Raw genomic sequence first — 16,443 nt, 5'->3', positions numbered from 1 at the left:
AAAGTGGGCAAAGGATATGAACAGACACTTCTCAAAAGAAGACATTATGCAGGCAACAGACATATGAAAAAATGCTCATCATCACTGGTCATCAGAGAAGTGCAAATCAAAACCACAATGAGATACCATCTCATGCCAGTTAGAATGGCGATCATTAAAATGTCAGGAAACAACAGATGCTGGAGAGGATGTGGAGAAATAGGAATGCTTTTACACTGTTGGTGGGAGTATAAACTAGTTCAATCAGGATCTAGAACTAGAAATACCATTTGACCCAGCAATCCCATTACTGGGTATATACCCAAAGGACTATAAATCATTCTACTGTAAAGACACATGCACATATATGTTTACTGCAGCACTATTCACGATAGCAAAGACTTGGAACCAACCCAAATGCCCATCAATGATAGACTGGATAAAGAAAATGTGGCACATATATACCATGGAATACTATGCAGTCATACAAAAGGATGAGTTCATGTGCTTTGCAGGGTCATGGATGAGGCTGGAAACCATCATTTTCAGCAAACTAACACAGGAACAGAAAACCAAACACTGCATGTTGTCACTTATAAGTGGGAGCTGAACAGTGAGAACACGTGGACACAGGGAGGGGAACATCACACACTGGGGCCTCTTGGGGGTGGTGGGTTAGGGGAGGGAGAGTGTTAGGAGAAATACCTAATATAGGTGACAGGTTGATGGGTGCAGCAAACCACCATGGCACGTGTATACAAAAAAAAAAAATCCCTAGCAACTGAGAAAATAAGATAATCATTAACTCCAAGAAAAATAAAATGTCATAAACAAAAGGAAATATAATCATAGGTTATTTCCTGGCTAGCTGTAATATACCTAAGTGGTCATAAGAAGGTAAATACTGAATTTTGATCTAACTAAAACTTATAACTATATTAGGGGAGTGACAAAGGAAGGAAGTTTGAGGGAAGGGTAGAAAAGAGGTAAGAGAACTCAAAGATATCCTTATCTGCCATAATAGGAAGTTAATAGGGAAGGTCTAAAACAGAAAGTTTAGGAAATAGCCGTATAAGCATGTTACTTAGAAACATGGAGATCAATACCAATAGAAATAGCCAATGAATGCAAAGTATCTCTGGGGAGCAGAAAATCAGGAATGAGAAAGTGGTGCATAAAACTGTTGCTTCTTATTGTAATACTTATAGTACTCTTTAATTTTTTAAACTATATGTTTTTGGCACTTTTATAAAATAATTAAATGTTTTAAAAGTAACAGGCAATAGAAATTCAGGCTGTCACTAACTTCACATGGGTGAGGCTGGCTCTAGTCATTTAAAGCAGGTCCATAATGCCCAAGCCAGTCTCCGTCGAGTTTGAATGCTGACACTTTGGAGTTGGTTTAAGCTGATCAGCTTTGTTTCAACTCTGCGAAACTATCAAAGAGCTGGATGATGCACAGATGGTTATTCTCTAATTTCAGGATTTTTAAACTTAGTAACAATGTTTTTGTATACTTTTTTAAAGTTTCTGATTCCCTCCTTAGTCTTTGAGTTTTCATTTCTGTTATCATCTTTTCCGTCTCTTTCAACTCCAAATATTTCCTTTAAATATTTGGAGTTTTAAAGGAACTCCAAATATTTAAGAGGGCTTTTTAAATTTGATCTCTGTTCCAAAGGTGGAATTTTTCTCTAAGCTCTCAGCACTTTGTCAGTTTCCCAGAACAGGCCCAAGACTTTTCGGCACTGGGAATCAAAGCAAGCAAATGTTTATGGATTTTCCTGAAAGCAGAATAAAGAAAACCAGGATAATAGAGAGCAATAACCGACAGCAATGAAAATCCAGCACAAAGGAATTTCTGCATTGTACCTAAGTAGTTACATTTATTTTTTTAGATGCCGATTATGAATTATCATTTGTATATATTTAGTAACTATTCAGATTATTTTAATACAGGATTTTGATGGGGAAAGTGTGACTAGACTAGCAGCTTTCAATAACCTGAAAAGCTTTTTAAAATCCTGATGCCTAGGTCCCACTCCCAGAGATTCTGATGTAATTGGTTGGCATGCAGTGTGGGGACAGGAATTTTTTTAAACTCCTCATGTTAGTCTAACATGCGGCAATAATTGGCTATCACTGGACTGGATCATGTCCCAGGTGTTCTCTCTCAGTTAAAGCAGCTGAGAAAAGTCTAATTCCATAACCATAATCTGGGCACTAAATTCACCTGATGACAAGTGCCCATATGGCATATGAATTCCTGGAGGAAATAACCAGTGGCTCTTGCAAAAACCTTTAAGTGGTAGCAATTGTCACACAGCCACCCCTTAATGTCCATCGAACACTAGGTTCCCAAGATGATGTGTCAAGGGCAGCATGGATGGCTGGTAACTCTCCCTCATTATGGCTTCCCTCTGCCTGGGCAATGGTCATTTCTTGTTAAGCAGCTTATTTGAACGACAACATTGCCCATTTTAGAGGCACTCTAATTGCCCAGGCAACCGGCTTCCCTACACTTTTTAATCAAAGAATTGGATAGTCCAATCATGGTTAATTCTAAGTCCTTTTGTTCTGGTCCCTAGCATATTGGATGAACAAAGGTTTTATGGAGCTCATTTCCTCTGTGGGACTGGAGGATGCCATGTGAGCATATGTGAAACTACTCTTCAACAACTTCAATGGTGTCTGCCCCCCTTGGATAGGCATGTGTTTGGAGAGGATGAATCGAGCCCCACAGCTGAGACCTGAGATTAGTGATTGTAGTCAGCAGTTGGTGCCTAATTAGTGAAGCAGGTAAGGGGGACTGTTGAAAGGGGTGCCTGCTGAACCAAAAGCCACCGCTGAGACTGAGCTGCAGAAAGCATTTCTAAACAGCAGACAGCAGGAAGTAGGCTGATCTGGAGCTCAGGTAGAAGAGGGAGCCAGGCTGACATAGGGCTATGTTGGCCTGAGTCCCAGAACAGAATCACCACTGGACCTCTTAGGAATGCAGGGCTGAGCTCAGGGAGTAGGAGAAGGGGCTAGAGAGGGAAGAACGCCATCATCATCTTCCTACAGATGATCAGTGCTCTAGTCTAATTGCTAGAGAAGTAGAGTGAGGGTGGTGGAAGAAGACCCACGGAACATCACTGGGGCCATCATATCAGGGCCAGAGGCCTCCAGGAGCAAGGAGAGAGCCCCTGTGAAATACCAAGTCCTAAACCAAAGCCACCTACCCCAGCCGCAGTCTGCAGTTCCAGATGCTGTGCATACCTGGACAGTATGTCTTCAGCTGCTCTCTACCCAGCTTGAGTGTAGCACTGTGCATGTGCTCAGCTCAGACCTGAGCAACAGGGAGCACACTCAGACTACCCGCTGAGTCTGGGCCTGGCAGAAGCAAGGAACCATCAGTGGATAATGACTGCAATCAGAACTTAAGTGGAAACAGAAGGACATGCCTATTCAGCCCTTTGAAAGCTGGACTCATTTCTAGTTTTCCTTGTTATATTGAAGAACCAACATTTTTGAGCTAATATATGAGTAGAAACATGGATGCAAACTTCATTCTAATTATTAATGAGAAATGCAGATTATCCTCCTTCCTATGTTTAAAATAATCCTGATCTACGTGTATTGGAAAGTCAGACCCCTTCCTACTAAACCAGTCCCTTTATGCACTAAACCCCTGGAGCAAGGCCAAAAGCTCTGGAAAAATGCTGACCTTTCTTCTAGGCTCTAAGTGTTGAGAAATCTCTACAAATCCACAATAGAAATTAAACAGAATCACAGAGCTATGAGCTGTTAGACCTTAGTTCATCAAACATTTACTGAGCACCTACTTTACACCAGCACTGAGGGTACACAAATAAATCAGATCTAGTGTCTGCTTCTGTAGGCTCTCAGAGAGGGCAATATGCATGAACAGATGATTTTAATACAATACAATGTACACAAACCACAGAGGTATGAATACATAATGGAGAGATTGGCCTGCATTAGAAAGGGGGAGAGAAATGGGCAAAGGCCTCAAGGAAGAAGTGGCTCTGGAGCCTAAGAATGAAGAAAGAATACAATAAAGGTTGAAATATTCACTGTTATATATTAAAATGAGAATAAGATGATTCGTTTTAGAGCATAGTGGAAAATAATAACAGTTGGGAAAGAACACTTCTCTCACCCCAGCTCAATAATTATCTGAACAGAGGAAAAAAAAATGGTGAAAGATTTGGAAGGAGAGGTAACAACATCAGACACCATACAAAAATGACTCGCTCTTTACCAGTGATGTCAGGAAGGGTGACATCAGCACAAATGAGAGATTTTTAAAGACCAAACAGGACTAGCTCATGTCTGAGGAACTACAGCAAAATAAGAGCTGTCAAGGCTTGGGAGTGGGGCCATGTAAAATAGCATTAAGAGCAGGAAGAGGTAGGCTGCAGAGGAGTTAACATGAGTCTCCAGGACCCCACAAGGGAAGAGAGGTGCCTAGGGAAGAGAGCCTGAGACACAGTGAATCCACTGCTTATGTTGTGGGGCAGGGAAAGAAGGAACACGCTGGGAGCAAACAAGTTTTCTTACTAGTGTTGTGGCTATGAAACTAAGGCCGAAGCTCAAGCACACAAGAAATGGGACTTCACTGCACATTGTATGCATTGTCAAAATATCACATGTACTCCATAAATATGAACAATTATTATGTATCAATTAAAAAGTAGCTTTATTGAGATATTTATATACAATAAATTCATTTGCTAAAAAAAGTAGGAATTTGCTTTGTTATTACAATTTATTTTTAAGCTCCATTCCACTGAGGTTCCCTTCTTTTTCTCAGAGTTAAAGAGGGCCAAGGCATTGGAATAGGGGTGGCAATCTGCTTTTCTGTTATTATCTACCAACACTGATATAAGCTCAGATGTCCTGTCACCTCTCATTCCCAGCTATAAACCCTATTCAGATTCTACTTGCCCAGCCACTTTCATACTTCTCTCTGGTGACTAGGAATTAATTCTGCACCTCCTACATCATGCTGGGCCATAGGAAACTGTGGCACTGTCCAAGGCCCTATGATGTCACAACAGGCTGGCCAAGGGAAACATATGACTAAGACACACAACCCAGTCATTTCTTCTCTCTGGTCTGGCTACTTCTCTGGGGCTCCAGAATGAAACAAATACAGTGACCCTGGTGAAATGAACTGTGTTCAACTCAATACTGGACGTCAGTGATTATAGCTAGGAAGGTGCATCTGTCAGGATGCCTTCAGATATAACAGTATTAGTTATCTTCTGTAACATAACTAATTACCCCCAAAACTGAATGGCTTAAAACAATAAACATTTATTTTCACACATTTTCTGCAAGTCAGGAATTTAGGAGTGGCTTAGCTTGGTGGTGCTGGCTCAGATTCCCTCGTGGGGTTGCAGTCAAGATGTCAGCTGGGGCCACAGTTATTAGAGAGCTTGTCTGGAGTTGGAGAACTTGCTTCCAAGATGGCACATTCACATACCTGGCAAGTTAGTGCTGGCTGTTGGCAGAAGTCCTCAGTTCCTTACCACATGGACCTCTTCATAGGGCTGTTTGAGTGCCCTCATGACACAGCAGCTGACTTCCTCCAGAGTCAGTGATACAATAGAGAAAGCAAGGAGGAAGACACAATGCCTTTGTGTCCTAATCCCAGAAGTCACTCACTGTCACTTCTGCCATATTCTCTATGCTTTACAAAAAAATCACTAAGACAAGCCCACACTTAAGTGTAGGGGAAAATTAGGCTCCACTTTTTTAAAGGAGGAACATGAAAAAAATGTGTATTCATATTTTAAAACCACCACAATAAGAGGACAAAATAAATGTGTTTGAAACATGAGGATGTATGGACTCACCTAACTAGAATCCAGAAATAGAGCAAATTTCAGGATGTTGATTGACCTAATGGCTTGTTGAAGTCATCAAGGAACCAGGATCTTTCTGATTCTTTGCTCTTTTATCCAAAGGATCATCTTGAAGCTGACTCTCCTCATGGTCACAGGAAGGCTGCCAACAGCACTGAGGGTGACGTACTTCCTTGTTCATATCTAGCCAGAGAAAGGATGAACTCCTTTATCATACAACAGAACTCCCCTGTGGTCGGGGAGAATCACGTGCTAATTGGCTTAGACCTGGTCTATCTGTGCGTTGGCACAGTGGCAAGGGGGTAGAACTATCTGACTGGCTTAGACTTGGACCTTGGGGTTGCTCATTCCCTCCCAAATCACAGAGTTTACACAAAGAGTGAGGGAGAATGTGGATATTGAGGAAGAATGCAATGTTCACCACAAAAATAGCTAGGCGAACAAGCTGCTGATTCTAGGAGAACTAACACTAACAGCCACGGCTCAACCCCCTGAAGTTGTGGAGAAACTGGACATAACCACTCCCACTCATCTTCCCCCTCAATCCCACTCAAGGCCCAGACAGCCCACCAAGTGGAGATGCAGCTGGACCAACAAGCTTCTCGCTGGGGAGGCAAAGAGTGTGTGAATATATCAGTCACCTTAGGTTCTATCACTTGAATCAGCTGAGATCCCAAGAGCTCACACTCAAGGGATTGGAACTTAGATTGGAAGGGAGACAGGGTAAAGGAATGGGAAAGTGGAAAGGAGAGGGGGATGTTGACTAGCACAGGCCTTTCTAAGCAACTCCCCAGCTTTCCCACAAGCCCCACACACAGCCTCCCTCTCTAATTGTATCATGGCCATGGTGGGATGGCCCAATTCACATGGGCCCTATGCCTCAAAGCATCAGGTACATACAGAAAAGAGGCTTACTATGTTGGGCCCTGTATTAGTTTCCTAGGCTGCTGTAATAAAGTGCCACAAACTGAGTATAGCTTATTGTCCCGAGAATTTATTGTCCCACGGTTCTAGAGGCTAGGAGGATGAAATCAAGGTGTTGAGGGGGTGGTGTTTCCTCTGAGACCCTGGTAGAATACTTCCTGGCCTCTTCTTAGCTTCCGGTGGCGGTCAGCAATCCTTGGCATTACTTAGTTTGCACCCGCATCACTCCAATCTCTGCCTCTGTCATCATATGACATTCTCCCTATGCATCCCCGTCTTTGCATGGTGTTTTTCTTTTCTTATAAGGACACGAGTCATATTGGATTACGGCCACCTTAATGATTTCATCTTAACTTTATTATATCTGCAAAGACTCTATTGCCAAATAAAGTCACATTCTCCAATACCCGGGGTTGGAACTAAAATACATCTTTTGTGGGGATGCAATGTAACCCACAACAGACCCCTTTCATTAGTTCTTCCTCCAGTGCTTTTGGTAATAGCTGCTGAGCAACTGCAGTTCTTTCCTTTAAAGAACAGTCTGTATTTCCCAGTCTAATCATCCTTCATGGATTTGGAAGGTACAGCCAGGGGGATGTCCTATCTGCTGGTCCTTCAAGAATATAATGCACTGGCTCACCAATGGATGCAAGATTGGTGATTTCTCTGTTAAATTAGCCTGTGTACGGAGTGCTCAGCCTGCTTAATGCCTTCCTGAACCAGGGAGATGTACTGAAGCAGCATTTAGGTTCTGGCCATACAAACCTAACCTCTCTCTCCTCTCAGGGCCTTAGTTGCCTCATCTGTAAAATCTAGAGAGGCTTCTAGTATCTAACAGCGACTGTAAAGTGGCCACACCTGACCCAAATCAGATACACATCGAAATTCACGCAGCCATTAGGCGGGTGTCCCTTGAGACCTGCAGGAAGGCTCATTAGAGCTATTAAAGCATCCCCCTGGAGACAGTGTGTATTTTACTATGCAGATTCCAAATTTAGATAATAAAGAAGCTAATGCTCTTCTCTTCCCAGGAGCCAGTGCTTTGTGTTCATACAGAATGTCTGGACACCCACGAAGACATCCCTTGACACACACATAAGTAATCATGAAGGATGAGAGTGAGCAGGGCAAAATGTCAGAATTACAGGAGACCTGGGGTTGTTCACTCTGCAGTCACTCAGCAACCAGTGTTCTCTTGGCTTCAGTTTGGCAACTGCACAAGTACTAAACAGCTTTCCCTACAGAAGGAAGAAAAAGAATCTCTGGCCCAGCAGGACTGAACCAACACAGCTACACAGGCCTGCGAGAGTCAGCAGGGCCATCCAAGGACTATATCCAAAGGCCATGGGGTCCTTTGGGTAGCCATATTGAATCCAGCAACAGCAATGGGCTCATTCAGTAAGGTCCTGCTGAGGGCTGGGGCCAAGAGCACAGGACCAAGCACTCTAAGGAAGAAGCCCAGGAGGACTAGGCAGGCTGATTCACACCAGAGCAGGGCTTCCAGCCAAGCCTGGAACCTCCACACACAGCAAAGAACCTGATGGGTAAATGTTAATTGAATGAAGGAGACAGATAGAACTCAGAGGTAGTGGTGGAGGAGATGGGGAGAAAGGGAGAAAAAGAAGCAGAAGAGGAAAAAGAAGGGGAAGGGGAAGGAGAAGCAGAAGGAGGAGGACAAGGATGAGGAAGAGGAAGGGGAAGGAGATGGGAAGGGGAAAGGAGAGGAGGAGCCCAGTGATAAGGGGCAAGCCCTATGGCAGGGGCCAAGATCCTTTGCCTTGGTGGGCTCTGGAGACGCAAGGCTCCCATTGGCATGTGAAATGTCAAGCCCCTGATTAGCAATTCCAGACGCACCCACCGGTGGGCCACGATCTCCAGTGGTCTCCTTGCCCCTGGTTCAGGTGGGCTCAGAATCCAGGTAGGGCTGGAGGACAGCAACAGACCCTGCACTGTGCATGTGTCAACCTTTTCCTCAGGGTCCTCTGAAAAGGCACTCCTGCCTCACCCTCCCTCCAACCAATCTTTCCCACAACCTCTTGGAACCAAATGAACACATCTGTTGGTAAAAGGCAATGTAGTAAGAGAACAAGATCTGGACCCAGGTGGTTGGGCTTGAGCCCTGGCCCTGCCATTCACCAGCTTTTCATCACTGGACAAATGACACAACCAACCTAAGTCACTATTTCTTCATTTGTAAAATGGAGAAAATGATAATATCTGCTTCCCAGGGTTGTTGTGAAGAATAAATGAGATAATGTATGTAAGTAGTGTAAACTGGTGTGTGTGTGTGTGTGTGTGTGTGTGTGTGGAATGCTTATTGTGCTTATTGTGTGTCAGGCACTATGTTAGTCATTACACTTACATACAATGCATATATATATGTATGTATGTATCTCATTACCCTTATACAGAAATGAGTAGGGCTTCTGGGTGACGTGAGTATTGTCTACACGACAGAACCCAAAGTCAATCTTAACGCCTCTTAATTTGGCAGTTAAAATTCCATGCAGCCCCCAGTGGCAATGCTTCCACATCTTGAAACTGAAAACTCAGGTTGCAAGTGGCCTCTTTTTCCAGGTCAAAGGAGGCAGCTTCTCTTAATAACCATCCTGGAAAAACACCACATCTGAGAAAAGGTGCCCTCACTGCCTCATTCACTTGTCCCCAACTAATCAGAGTTTCCTGCTTTTGCCCTGGGAGACTGATTATTGCCCTCCTCCTCACTGGGAGGTTGTGGGCAGGGAACATGCCAGTCAGGGAGGCCTCTGCTTGCACCCTCTCTACTCCCCAGTGAAACAGAAGGGGATGTCAAAGGAGCACTTCCCCTTGCAGAGCTTGGACTGCTCCAGGAACGTGCTGCTCAGAGGCCTGTCTTGGCCTCCTTATTAACTGAGGAAAGCAACATCTGTTGGCACAAAACAAAAGCTCTTAACTGTCTTGTTAAAGCCAGAGCTCCTCAACCAGCTCCCACTGGGTAATTTTTCTGGGTTAATAGTTGGGCCACAGAGCTGAGAGACAGGGAGGGGTAATAGCCCTTGTTGCCTCTTAAAGCCATCTATACGTCTTGCCTTTGCCATGAACCCATTCCAGCTTTTCCCAGGTTTTGTTCCCCAGGCTTCCCATAGATGGCCTAGGTCAGAGTTTTTTAAATCTCTATTGCATCACAATCACCTGGGGAACTTTGGTAAAACAAGAAGACTGAGCTCCACCTGGACTAACTGAACCGGAATCACTCGGGTATGGAACTCAGGGAATCTGTGCTTCTTAAAACCTCATGGAGTAATTCTGATGCACAGTGAGGGTGGTGAACCACAGTTCCAGACAGTTTTCCATAGGTTTGCTGGGTCTTTCTGTAAGCAAGTGGCTGCTGCTTAGAAAACTGTTCCCACCCCATACCCTATGCACAAGCACACACACACACACGCACACACACTGTCTCTCAAGTATCAGGGCTGTAGTGTGGTATAACTGAGTCATGGGCATGAGCCCCTTTCCCAACCTGCCCACCAGGTAAGCTCAGATCACGAGAGCAATAATTACCACATGTGCAGGTCTTCACTGCTTACCAAGCTTTCTTCAGAGATATGAGTGCCTTTAATCTTCTCAGCTGCCTGGGGAGTAGTGATTATATTACCATTCTGCCAAGGAGAAACTTGAGGCCTGTGGTAGGCAGAATAATGACACCAAAGATATTCACATCCTAATTCTCAGAACTTGGTGGTTCTGAAAATTAATATAAACCCTTTGAAAAACATTTTGTGTAAAAGCCTTTGATCCAGTGACTCCACATCCAGGAGCCTATCCCAAGGAAAAACTTACAAATACAAACATAAAAATCCTTACGAGCAAAAGTATTTATCATAATTTATATTTAAAAATTAAAATGATTTACATTTCCAAAATTATGGGAAGGCTTAGGTAAAATATGGTATAGTCACTCAACTATTTATGTAGTCAATAAAAATGTTCGCTGTGTATATTAATATAGACTATATTTAGTATAATTTAGCACATTTTATATAATTTAGAATATATTTAGACACAATATTTAATTGAAATACCAGGATCTCAAGTTGTATATACAGTATAACTATGTAAAAACTATTTTTTAAATGGAAGGAAATGTTTATTATGTTTCTCTTCTATTGTCTGAACTGTATTTTCAATTCTTTATGAGTATACTTTATAAATGAGTATTACAGTTCACCCCCTGCAAAGAAGTCCACATCCTGATCCCCAGACCTTATGAACATGTTACCTTATGTGGCAAAGGGACTTTGCAGATGGAATTAAGTTAAAATGGGGAGAGTATCCTAGACTATCCAAGTGGGCCCAGTGTAATTACAAGGGCCCTTTTCAAAGAAAGACCGGAGGCTCAGAGTCAGAAAAGGAGAGGTGGTGACAGAAGCAGAAATCAGGGTAATGTGTCCAGGAGCCAAGGAATGCAAGCAGTCTCTAAAAGTTGGAAATGGCTGGGCACAGTGGCTTGTGCCTGTAATCCCAGCACTTTGGGAAGCTGAGGCGGGAGGATTGCTTGAGGCCAGGAGTTTGAGGCCAGCCTGGGCAACACAGCAAGACCCTATCTCCACGAAAAAGAAAAAACAAAATTAGCCAGATATAGTGGCGTGTGCCTATAGTCCTAGCTACATAGGAGGCTGAGGCAGGAGAAGTGCTTGAGCCCAGGAGTTCAAGGTTGCAGTGAGCTATATTGCACCACCGCACTCTGGCCCAGGCAACAGGGGGAGACCCTGTCTCAAAACAAAACAAAGTTGGAAAAGACAAAGAGCGGATTCTCCCCTAGAGCCCCCAGAAGGAACACAGCGTTTGATTTTAGCCCCAACAAGACCCATTTCAGACTTTGACGTCTAGAACTGTAAGCTAATAAACTTCAGTTGTTTTAAGCCATGACATTTATGGTAGTTTGTTACAACAGCAATAGGAAACTAATATAAGACCCGAGGAGGTAAAGTCCAAAGTACCTGTAGGAGCTGAGACCAGTTCTCGTTTCCCTCCTACTGTAGACTCAGGTACCCCAAAGCCCAGAGCTGCCCCTTAAGGGGAGAAGAGACAGCTCCACTGTGTGCATGCATCCCTCTAGGGCTGTGGACTGGTTGAACCTATGGCAGTCCCAGCTGTTGAGCCTTCCCGCCTTCCCCTTTTCCTCTAGAGTCTCCTTCCTAGGGATTACAGTGTGGTGTACAGATAAGAGCAGAGGAACTGACTTGAATATAAGAGCATTTTCCTTTGGAACACTCCACTCCCCAGCCATCAAGGTTTTTATAGCAAACACCATCCATAGCAACAAGATCAAAAATTCTAAACAGGCAAAAGCTAACAATAAATATCTAAAACCATTATGTGTTGAATGACAGTGGTTAGAACAAACAAAAAATTAAACTAAAACCAGAAGGTGAGTTCTACCACTTTTTAAAGTGCCTGCAATCGCAAATACCCATCATCCAGGGGGAGAATTGGGGTTCTTTGGCTTTTGGTTTTTAAGGTGGAGAGAACATTGGCAGAACCTGTTAGGAAATGAATTCCTTTACATTGTTGGTTCTCCAGACCAGCAGTATCAGCACCATCTGAGAACATTATTAAAATGCACATTCTCAGGCTCCACCCAACACCTACTGAAAGGAGCTCTGGGATGCAGTGCAGCCCAGCCATCTGCTCTAACAAGCCCTCCAGGTGACACTCATGCGCACCAGTTTGAGAACCACCGTCCTACAGGAAATCCAAATGCTGCTAAAAAGTTTGCCTGTCTGCTATCAAACCGAAAACATAACAGTTCCCCAGTATGTAGGTGAACGGCTAGAGTTTGGGGCCAGACTGGCATAAAAAAAAAAAAAAAAAAAAAAAAAAACCTCCGAGTTTGGGGCCAGATTGGCAAGAAAACCGAAGTAAAATACTGACGGGGAAGGGCCTCTTTACAACTTTTTTCTTATGGATGTGTGATATAAATAGTATGCTTGCTGTGCAAACACATCCCCAACCCCTCCTTCCAACGCCATTGCTGCCCCTTACCCTCGCCTACAAAAAAACTCCGTATCCTTCCGTTCCTTAGTCCGGACTCCAGCTTTTTTCCTGGTCTCTCTCAAGTCATCCAAACCTCCTCCCAACTGCCACAAAGCTGCCCACCTACTATGCAAATCTAAACCCTTCCCATTCCCTCCCTTCACACAGTCCTAAAAGTTCCCTCCACAACGAAATTTCGTGTCAGAACTGTCTACTGGAACCCTTGGAAGCAAATAAACCGCCTTCCTCTAGCCTGAGAAACGTTCATCTGTCTCCTCTCCACTCTTGGGACAGCACCAAGAAGCTGGTTCCCGTAGCTTAGGGTTCGCTCGGCTCGGACTAGCCCCGGCTGCTGGGCGAAGCGGAGACTGTTGGAAGACTGTAGTCTGGAAGGTTTAGACTGAGCTGGAGGGACACCATGTGGCCATACCCAGTATGACACCTCAGGCCCGGAGGCTTCTGTTGTTTCTGTGGTGGTGTTTTTGTAAAGACCGTGAAACATGATGTTTAGGGTATTTTTGAGAATTAAAAAAGAGCAAAAGTTCACTCACAATTATGCTAACAAGATTATTGTTATTTCTGTTTCTTTTATTAAACATTTTCTGACAATTACAACACCCCCACCCCAAGGAGCACCCCTTTCTTTTCAATGGAAATCTGATCATCAGCATTTTCCATGTTCATTCAAGTTTTTTGCAATCATTCTCTTCAGTGATAGATAACAGTAGACCCTCGATACATGCTAGTGCAATGAAATGGAATGAAGGAGCATTCAATTGTAGAGGGATGTTCAAGGTATAGAGGAACAGGGAAGTGAACCATTAATTCCGCCTGGACAGTCAGGGAAGACTTCTGAGAGATGTCATTCGGCTGAGGTGATTGAAGGAGAATCAGGTTATAGGATTGAAGGAGGATCCATTAAAAAGGTGTTTATTCTAGCACAGCTGAACACAATAAAGCCTGAACCAGGACAGAGCCCTGGGATCGGGTGGAGGGAAGGGGTGCAACAGAAATCTCTGGGGAGCAAGTTAAAACACAGATTCCCAGGCTTTGCCCAGAGACCCAGATCTTGTAGGTCTAAGGAGGGGCCCAAGAATCTGAATATTTAGCAAGACCTCCCCACAGGGTGCTGCTGTTGCAGGTAATCCTCATGCCCACCACTGTTATTAAGCCCACAATCATCCTCGCCCCCCTCCTTCTTACTGCCTCTGTGGCCTCTGCCTGGAAAGTTCTTCCCATTCTGCTCCCGCTTGGCAAATGCCTTCTCCTTCAAGACCCGGCAGTGCAAATGTTCATAGGTAAACCCTTTCCGAGTGCTTGCTTTGTGCTTTGCACCACATTATTACTTTTTAAAGAAACACTATTTAATTCTTAAAAAAAAAAAAAAGAAAAAAAAACCCTACAGAGTAGGTCTCCTAATAAACCCCATTTTACAGACGAGGAAACTGAGGCAAAGCGCACTTGACTAACTGGCCCATTACCCATACTGCTGAGATGCATGTTTTCTTTCTTTCTTTCTTTCTTTTTTTTTTTTTTTTTTTTTTTTTTGAGAAGGGGTCTCACTGTCACCCAGGCTGAAGTTCAGAGTGGTTCGATCATAGTTCACTGCAGTCTTGAACTTCTGGGTTCAAGTGATTCTCTCACCTCAGCCTCCCAAGTAGCTGGGACTACAGATGCATACCACCACAGCAAACTAATTTTTTTATTTTGTGTAGAAACAGGATTTCACTGTTTCCCAAGCCGGCCTCAAACTCCTGGCTTCAAGCAATGCTTATGCCGTAGCCTCCAAAATGCTAGGATTACAGGTGTGAGCCACCACGCCCAGCCTGGGATGTATGTTTTCTATGTCGCCCGACAAGAGTACTCACAGCAGGAGGCTGAAGCTATGGTTGTCTCTGTGTCTCTGTGGCCCTGGAGCCTAGGGCAGTGCCGACATTGTAGTTGCCTTGTAAATATATGTCAAATAAATTTAAAAAATAAATACTGCCTCCTTCCATCGTGACCCTCAGCCAGTGCCTAGGCAACAAATCCGCCCTCTCCCTCTGCTCTCTTCCTCCTCTCCTTGACCCCCACTGCTTCCTCCTCCTCCTCTCTCCTTCCTCCACAAGGCTGCCTCCTCCTCATCTCCTTCCCCCCACCACCTCCTCCTCCTCTCCTTTCCCTCCACTCTCTCTTCCCACACTTCTCCTCCCACTCTCCTTCCCCCACCACCACCTCCTTCCCCTCCTCCCTGCCCCCGCGCCCCGCTCTCCTTCCAAGGGGCCTGGGACCCCTTTCCTCCTGTTCTGTCACCTGGAAGTACTCAGCAGCCCCTGAGGCCAGCCCTAGCCTGCTATTGACTAAGCGACAGGAGTACCAAGGAATGCACTGTTCCTGTTTGTTGAGCCTTTTTATGTGGCAAAGCATGGAGAGAGCTCTCTCAGCTTCCAGACTTGCCTCCTCAAAGCCTCCTCTTTGCTGAGGCTCCCGCCAAGCCTCTCCCTCACAGCTGCTCTCCGCCTTCCTCTCTCCCTCCGGGTCAATTTCTGGATCCCTCCTTCCTTTCTGCTCCCCGCCCTACGTTCTTCCCACCCCTTCCCTGTCCCCTTGGCCTCCCTCCCACTTTCTCTCCGGGTTTCCCTGCCTCTTTTCTTCTCTCCTTCCCCTTTCCTCCCGCTCCTCTGTCCTCCCCGCAGCACCTTTGCTTTGGCTCTTTAGCTTTGGCTGGTCTCTCCCCGCATCTCCACCAGCCCGGCCTATCCTCTCCCTAGTTACGCGCTGCTCCGTCCCGGCCTCCGCACACTCCCCGGGGAGGCCCTTGGCTGCCCGGCTGCCTCCTCCCTGCGTCAGGGCCTCCCGCCCTGGAGGCCCGCGCCGGGCCCCTTGCTCCTCCGAGTGCTCATTACGGCCGCTCACCTCACACCCGGGTCCGCCCCCTCCCTCCTAGGGCGGCCTCCGCGGCAGCCCCCGCAGCTCTGCCCACGCCGACCCCGCCCCCCAGCACCACCACCACGGGCTCCGGCAGTCGGGAAAAAAAAAAAGAAAATCACGGCGTCCCCGAGCGGAGACCGAGGCACTGCCCGCCCCAGCTGCTGCCCACGTCACAGTGCAGGCGGACGGGAGCCCCAGAGGCAGAGCGGCCTGCGCCCCGCGGGCCCCGCCGACAGTAGCGGCCCGGGGCGGGGGCTGGAGCGCGGGCGCCACGAGTCCCAGCACTGCCCGCCGCGCTGCTGGCGCCCCAGGCTGGAGGAGGATGCCGGACCCGCAGGGAATTCATTCCCGTCCCAGCCCTGGCCGCCCTTCTGACGGAGGAGCGGCGGGCAAAACCCGCTGCCCCCCGAGCAGAAGCTGAGGGGAGACGCTAGGCAGCCTCGGGGCGACGGCGGCCAGTGGGCGCCGAGCAAGGAGCACGAAGAACCGGCTGCGGCCGGGCGAGGCGGCGGGAAGCTTTCGGAGCCGCTGCCGAAGCTTCCAGCAGAGCCCTCGAAGTCGTTCCGTTCCTTTCTTCTGTAAACACCTAATTGCAAGCCCCCGTGGGCCAGGCATGGGGTACCAGAGATCAGTAAAGCGGAGTCTCTGCCCTTGGGACCCCGTGTGGCGAATACAGTGTGGTAAATGAAATCACAAATCGTGGGAAATTGTGAAAGGAATCACGTTCTGTACACACACGCGACAA

General features: G+C 45.9%; 1 long non-coding RNA gene across 1 annotated transcript; it reads right to left on the bottom strand.

Annotated features, from left to right (window-relative positions):
- Positions 1 to 5,278: 5,278 nt before the first annotated feature.
- LOC107967019 (uncharacterized) lies at positions 5,279 to 15,615 on the bottom strand. The gene is made up of 5 exons (XR_010147472.1): positions 15,467 to 15,615; positions 14,657 to 14,733; positions 10,340 to 10,433; positions 5,841 to 6,032; positions 5,279 to 5,566 (listed from the first exon to the last, which is right to left on the bottom strand). It is a non-coding gene; the product is annotated as an uncharacterized LOC107967019 (long non-coding RNA).
- Between the last annotated feature and the right edge of the window lie 828 nt (positions 15,616 to 16,443).

The sequence above is a fragment of the Pan troglodytes genome, chromosome 9, assembly GCF_028858775.2.
Source record: "Pan troglodytes isolate AG18354 chromosome 9, NHGRI_mPanTro3-v2.0_pri, whole genome shotgun sequence".
Classification (NCBI taxonomy): domain Eukaryota; kingdom Metazoa; phylum Chordata; class Mammalia; order Primates; family Hominidae; genus Pan; species Pan troglodytes.
Note: the sequence above shows the minus strand (reverse complement) of the source record. Positions and strands in the feature narration are given on the sequence as shown.